Genomic DNA, 8,087 nt, shown 5'->3' on the forward strand with positions numbered 1-8,087 from the left:
TTTGAACATTCATACCTAATAATAAGGTTGGAATACATAAAATGTAAAGTGCAAATGTTTTACTTTTGAAGCAAACAAATAATAAAATTGTGCTCACCTCAGATTAGAGTGACCTTGACACAACAGGAAGTTGAACATAGAAAAAGAAGTCACACAAAATGGCTATCTGATTTTTGACACAGAGCCTCTAGTGTTGGAGTTATGAGCAGTGTGACAACTTATACACGACACAACTTACCCCGCTCTCCCCTGCACATACAACAGTTTAAAAGTCCAAACAAAAGTATTTATTGGAGAGAAACAATTCTAATCAATTCCAAAATTCAAAGTAAATTTTTACTGAATGGGGGAAAAAATGTTTTCTTGATTAACAATAGCCTACATGGCGGTGTAAAACTATTCTTTGCAGATATAAAAACACTCTCTTTTCAAGGGACCACAAAACACATCTGTAGCCTAGCAGGGAAAGACGACTTTGCACTAAGTCTATTTCATAGGCTACATGTTTATAGCCATACTCTTCATGTTAGGCCTATTGTATGGTGGCCCGTAGGTTTCAGGCCTAATACAAAAGCCACAACACGAACAGTGTTAAAAAGGCCACAACGGAAGTTGACATCGAAAGAGATGCTTAGTAATAGTGGATTACTCTCTGCAGAATACAGCTACATGGTAGTACTGCGGCAGTTTTACCGTCCCACATTCAGGAGGGCCGGGTTCGAATAGTAGAAAGAATGTTCTGTTTCACGTGACTTTTTCCGCATAGTAGTGTCTGCCAAATTAGTAAATGTAGGCCTACATGGAAGAAGAACTTCTTACCTGTTTCATAAATAAGTAATACTTTGTTCTGGTCAAATAATATACAGCGGGATATTTATAGAAATTCTATTACCTACTGTTTTTTATCATAGTTCCTATTGCTGTTTCATTTTCAGCAATTCCTATCCCTGTTATTAAAAATAAAACATATTGGTATATTTTGAAACGCGCCTCTACCTCATCAGTAATGTTCCTGTGTGCCTTTTTTCTGTTTTGTCCTTCAAATGATCAAGATTTAAATATTTCCTGGGGTGCAATTTCCTAGGTGGCATAGTTTGAATTTCATTCAATTCCCCCTTCCTGGTCCATTATGCCACATTTGCAAAATAAAGATGGTCATATCTGGTGTTTTGAAACATTTATTTTAGCACTGGCACTTCAAAGAATTTGATTGTTAGGGTGGCTAGTAACAGAGTGGCGACATGAGTTTAAGTCATGGTGGTGATAGCTCACCATTGTAAAATGACCAGGTGCGAGTAGAGCAATATCAATAGAAAATCTAACATTAACCGATAATAATTCATAGTGATGGCGAGACGAAGCTTCATGAAGCATTGAAGCTTTCCAATTGGTTCACTCATGGGCCGAAGCTTCATGGTGCTTCATTTGCTCTAGTGTGCCATCAAGTGTACAATAAATGTAAAACAGGCAAAGTGATTATAATGGCATCATTGCTTTGGTTTGTGAAGCTTTGAATTGAATAAACTAATGAATGATTGTGATGCCAGTACATAAATGACTGAATATGGTGTCTGTCTTTATGATACAATGAGTCAAAAGGGAAAGTCGAAACAAGGGAGAGGGATGTAAATGTGCTTGTGTTACTTGGTTTGTAACTTTAGATGATCCAGACAACATTTTATTCATTTTTATTTAAAATAACTTTCCAGTGCTGGGCTTCAGGCGGTTTCTCCCTAGTTTTCCAGCAGTCAGTGGAGTGCTTTTATGTGTAAAAGCAAGGATGAGACAATTACAAGTTTGATTAACTGAAACTTTTATTTCGGGTTTGAAACCAACTCCTTATCAACTGGTAACTCTCCTCCCAGATAGCAAACATTATTGAAACTATATTGAATCAACATTCTGCTGTCAACGCTAATTTCATTAAATCAACATCATTTGGTACAATTAAACATTAGATATGCGCTTACCTGATGTGGACTTGTGAGATGTGTGGGGTTCAGGAACGTTAATGCACCAACCACTCCATCTCATCCCTATCTGAACTATTTGACATGTTACATTCACAGTACAGTTTATGCAGATCCGCCAAACAAAAGTTGGATCCTACTATGTTTCCCGACCACCGTTAGTTCACTCTCTCCACGTAGCTCTAAACCTCCACGCCAAATCCTCCGCACAGGCTTGAACCGTTTCCCTTTTTAAAATTTTATTTATGTCGAAACATTTAGTAAACAAACATTAGAGCTTAAGCCATATACCTAATAAAGTTAAATAAATCTCCTTCCGGCTTTTACTTAAATACTACCGCACTCAGGTCAGTGTCTACATCTAAAGATGTTTAAAAGTAATGATGTGTCTTTTTGTGGTTTCAGTGCTGCGAGTGATTATTTTGAAACTGCCCTCACATTATCTTTGGTTTGATTAATGCTTTTATTTTTTTTCATTTCCTTCCTGAATTTGTTTCATGTTGTCACCATGTGCTACCATTATTTTACATTAGCTATTTTTACTTTTCAATATGTACATTTATTTCTTATTTTGTATTTGTCCTTTTTTGGCTCTTGCTGTTATTGTATGGTTTCCCCTCAGAAACCTTTAGCACCACCAGGCCACCTCAGTAGTTTTATGGATGAGATAATGTAATGATATGGCTACTTACTGATAAAAAATGTCTTTCCAGAGGAGCACAACAGCAGAAAGAGAGGGAAAAAATAAGCCTACAGAAATTAAGTATCAGAAATTAACAGGGCACTTTGTTCCAATCTTTGTTCATTTGTGGCCTGGCCTGTCATGCTGCTACCGCACTTTGTCTTTCCTTCTGTCTGCTGTTGTGCTGCTCTACAGGAGCGATGACTGTGACTTTATATTGGGACTGCAGGTTTATCATGGCCTTGCTCAGTTCTTGATATTATAATTGTGATTTTAATTTCGATTTAATAAAACTGCTATCAGGCTAAATACATATTTTGTGTAGGTCTATTCTTTTCTGGATGTCAACATAAATTTGTCTGCTATGTAGCAGAAGGGAGTTACACTCAATTTCACTCTTTAACGTTATATTGTGACAATACTCCTACCTACCATTAAGCATTTTAATATTGATTTTTATTTAGTTTAGTAAATTAGTTTGGAGTAAATGTAGTTCATAGTACAAGTAGTGTCAGAAGTAGTCTCGCAGTATAAGTGAAGTGAAGAAATGGGAAATCTTACATCAAAGTTAGGGGAAAGAGCTAAATTCACAAATAAAATTAGACAAAACAATGCGCACCAAAACACCTTGGCAGCCATCAGCGGCGCAACCTTGGCATTTATGATACGATTTATAGATATATATACGATTCTGAATGCTGGGGGGGGACTTCTACATCATTGTATTTCAACGTCAGATATTCGGTTAATGCACAATACAGGTTTATTAGTAGGTGGTGGTTTTTATTCCTGTGGAGGGCAGTAATACGACCATACAACAAGTAACGTTTAAATAGCTGTAAAACTTACAAGAAGAACTACAACGCACTATATAGCTACTGCGCATGCTCGCATTTAAGTAAAACTTCCGGTGTTGCTCAATGGCAAGATGGTGGGTCTGTGTCCGGAGTAGATGACGGTAAAACTCAAGAGACATTTGTTCTGTATTTTATTTATTGGACAGTGTGACTGTTACAAGTACTACAGAGCGGACCGTTCATCCTGTAAATATATTTGGATATAAAGTGGTGTTAAGCTGTCCAAAAACTCCTGAACTGTGTGGCCGAAGTGATGCAACATGGCAGCAACTCCTGTCAGAAGGTCCTTTCTCTCAGCACTAAGGAGAAACAGCGGCTGTCAGAATCGTGAATTTAAATGTTTAGCAGAGAGGACAGTCAGCCGGGTGTCATCTGCTGTGATATGTCACCACAGCGGAGCAGAGGGGAACACAAGGCTGGCCGAGGGACCCCGGTGGAGTGGGAAAGAGAAGATGGTCGGGACAGAAGCAGCAGCTCTCCTCTGATCAAGTCGGTCTCTGTGGGACTGGGACTCTGCGGTGCGGTGTTTCTGGACAGTCAGAGAGACGAGAAAGCAAAGGACAGAAGAGTCTCGATATCCGGGCGCTTTCTTGAGCTCGTTCTGCCATCAGCTCAGTGTGCTGCTCCTTTTAAACCTGACAGCCCCCGGTATAAATACAACTTTATTGCAGATGTGGTCGAAAAGTCCTCTCCAGCTGTCGTGTACATTGAAATCGTGGGCAGGTGAGTCGACTGGAAAAGTGCCATACGGAATAGTTCAAGCGGCAAGCTCATAGCAACAATTACTTTTGGTATCAATTTAAATTAATCATTTACCATGTAACATGACAAAGGTCCATCATAAAGAACAGAGCGCACACATTTCTTAAATAATGCCAGCAACTGAAAGTCCAAAGCATTTAATTTTAATGATGTGAAACATAAAATAATTAACTGTCATTATGTGTAAAGTTGTCATCAGATGTTTGTTTGTTTTTTTTGTTTTTATGTCAAGCAGGTTATTTTCTGTCAAATAATCTAATCAACTAATTCTCCACTTATCACTAAACCATTTAGACTGGTTTGTGGTAATGTAATTAACTTTGTGTGTGAATATGGGAGTGTGCTCTACTAAAGCACATCATCAAATCGCATGATGAGGGCTGTAAGGTGGGTCCTGCCTCCCTGCTGTTGTTGGAGCTGAAGGTTTTTTTCTCTGTGTACGTGTGGATTAACCCAAAAGACATTTTCCTTCCAGCCTGAATTAAGATCAACTACTTTTACTGTCTTACAGACACCCATTTTCAGGAAGAGAAGTCCCAGTGTCAAATGGCTCTGGTTTCATTATCAGCAGTGATGGTCTCATTGTCACCAATGCTCACGTCGTGGCCAACAAGAGAGGTGTCCGTGTGAAGCTCACCAACGGAGACATGTACAATGCCACTGTGCAACACGTCGACCCAGTGGCAGACATCGCCACCATCAAAATCACTGCGAGGGTGAGCAGCAATCTACAGTAATCTGTTAAAGGAAGTGTATGGTTATATTTGATTTTACTGTGCCTCCATTGCTAGTGGTTAAAGCACCAAGACTACTTATCAGCAGATCATCACAGCAACAGACCAAATCAGAAAATTCAAAGACAAGAGAAGGACACGAGTGGTTTCTTCACACACGTGAAACCAGGGGAATGTCTAGTGGTTGACAACAGGTGATGATTTATAATAACATTATTTATAATATATAATAGGATTTCAGCAAATAAGGAGGGAAATACACTAATGAGACTACAAAGTGATCAAAAATAGCAACTATTATGGCATTTTAAAGAGACAACCTTAAACATCATTCTTGTGGCTGATTAATATGCATTTTAAGATATTGTGCAGCCATGTATCGCTTATCTGTTAGAGGGCAACAAGCTTACTTTAATGTACAGTATAGAAAAGCAGTCTCAAGGTCATAATTCTCACATACTTCAGACCGTTTAACTTCTTATAGCCTCAATTAAACCTCCTTTACGTCAATGACTGTTGCCTGAGTCTTGGCGTGCTGGTTTTCCTCATCAGAATAACATTTATATTTTTTTAAAGCAGTACTGTCATAGAAGAACTAAAGGCTGAGCCCACATCTTTACAATAGCAGGACACTTGCATGATCAAATCATAAGATAAAATAGAAAGCTTTATTCTCCAATAGTGTGAATGACCAGCGATCAGTGAGGATGTACTGTTGAACTGCTCTTTCTCTCCGTTCCTCTCCCCTGACACGTAGAATCCTTTACCCACGCTCACCCTCGGTCAATCGTCTGATGTTCGGCAAGGAGAGTTTGTAGTCGCCATGGGGAGCCCGTTCTCTTTACGGAATACAATCACGTCAGGAATCGTCAGCTCAGTACAGAGAGGCAGCAAGGAGCTGGGCCTGTCCAACTCCAACATGGACTATATCCAGACTGATGCAACCATTGATGTGAGGAATTTTAAAAATGTAGATGTGTTCTGTCTGTTTTAACAACAAATAATATTGTTAATGTTAGGAACAAATGTGTTTACTGGATCGGGTTAGGAAAAATTGCCAGTGTAAAGAATTCACTGTGACTCAGAAATGTCTCGTCTTATGCTTCCTGACGTCATGTGTGACTGATATGTTTTGCAGTTTGGAAATTCTGGAGGTCCCCTGATTAACTTGGTGAGTCACAGGTCCTGTTTAAATGTTAATCATTATATTCACATGTCACAAAACCTGTTCTGACTAATGTGAGTTTAACAAAATTGTTGCAACCTTTTGTCTATTGTTACAGGATATTTAGAGTGATAGTTTTGAGTGTGGGTGGTGATGTGTGATTTGTATCGACGTTTTTATGTGTTTAGATGTTGCTTCCTAGCTACTAGAAAAATCATCTAATAATATGTTGGTGCACAACACGTTATCCGAATGTGTTATCTCTCATCTAATTAGGATGGTGAAGTCATCGGAATAAACACCATGAAGGTCACTGCAGGGATCTCATTTGCTATTCCGTCCGATCGCTTGAAGCTCTTTCTTCATCAAGCAGCAAAAAAGAAGAGTAAGAACAGGCTAAGAATCAAAAATCAACCCCCCCCGTCTTCCATTGAAGCATCCAATTGTTCTCATATTAATTAAATTATTTTTACATATCCCATTTTTGTGCATCTTCTTTCAAGATTCTTGGTTTGGTGAGTCAGAGATGAAGCGGCGGTACATTGGTGTAATGATGCTGACGCTGACACAGAGGTAAATGATAAATTCCTGCAGTATTATATAAACTGAGTGAAGTGCTGGCACCAAAGCCATGTGTGGTTCTGTTTCGTCCCTTTGCTTCAGCATCATTGCAGAGTTGAAGCTGAGAGACCCATCCTTCCCGGACGTGACGCACGGCATCCTGATTCACAGAGTGATCATGGGCTCCCCGGCCGACCGGTAAGGAGACCAAGCAGCTGTGGATGAATGGTGATCCTTCTTAGTGTAGGAGGCTTTGTTTCCATTCAGCCACTTAATATTTATATCTAATGCCTGTATTTGTGGTTGTATTCCTACAGACTGACATGAGGCTGCTGTGTCAAATAGACATTGCAGGATATGTCTGGTGTAAAGAAATTTATGTAGGAAGGTTTTTTTGAAGGTTGAAATGTTTTTGGCTATGCTACTTATACAGCAGGGTATTCCCATATTAATGAAATCTATAAATTTAATGGACATCATTTTGAGTCATCATGAAAATGTGTTGACAGTGCTTTTTAAATGTTAAGTTAACCAGGTAGTACACTGACCCAAATGCACATTTTCTGGTAACAGTTATAGTACTGATTTGAGATAGACATTCACACACATTGTATTATATAATGTCCATATGTATTATTTATGGAATTTTCCAGTAAGTATGTTTTTATGTACTTGTTGCATGGACATTAAAATAGTAGATAAGGAGTAAGGCTAGTATTTGTCGCTGCTAACCCGCAGTCCTGTCGTACGTGTTTCAGAGCTGGCATGCTACCAGGAGACATCGTGGTGGAGATTAATGGAGTGAAGGTCAACACCTCAGAGGAGATCTACCAGGCCGTCCGCAGCAGCGACAAAATCACCATGGTGGTGCAGAGAGGAAACGAGGTGCTTCATCTGCAAATGACTCCAGAGTTCACAGAGTGATACTAACCTCACGTTAGCCTGATGGACAGATGTAATTAGTTTGTGTACACAAGACAAGAAAACTGTGAAACCTGATAGTGACCGTGGTTAAATGAAAATGTGTTTGCAGTTTGAAAAACCGTGTTTATTACAAAAGCCATATTTATCAGTTCTGTTTAAACTTCGCTACAGCAGTGTTTTCCTGTTGATGGCTGTTATCTACACAATGATTTCAAGGTCTATTCTCAAATTCATACTTTGGACCATCATGAGCCTACCAGCACCTAAAGACTTAAACAGTGTTTTTTCCTGTTTTTCTCAGTACCATAAACAATGTTTTCTACCTCTACACTATGCTTTGTTTTATCTTACTTTGCAATGTAGCAAAACTATTCATGTAATGAATTGTGTCTACAGCATCTAAACTGCAAGTTAATGACACCTGAAACAATG

At 38.9% G+C, this 8,087-nt stretch overlaps 1 pseudogene; it reads left to right on the plus strand.

Annotated features, from left to right (window-relative positions):
- Positions 1 to 3,556: 3,556 nt before the first annotated feature.
- On the plus strand, positions 3,557 to 7,983 carry LOC119910763 (annotated as a pseudogene).
- The last annotated feature ends 104 nt before the right edge of the window (positions 7,984 to 8,087 follow it).

This window comes from Micropterus salmoides, unplaced genomic scaffold (genome assembly GCF_014851395.1).
Source record: "Micropterus salmoides isolate LMB-PRFRI ecotype aquatic unplaced genomic scaffold, ASM1485139v1 Ms_hic_scaffold_19, whole genome shotgun sequence".
Taxonomy (NCBI): Eukaryota; Metazoa; Chordata; class Actinopteri; order Centrarchiformes; family Centrarchidae; genus Micropterus; species Micropterus salmoides.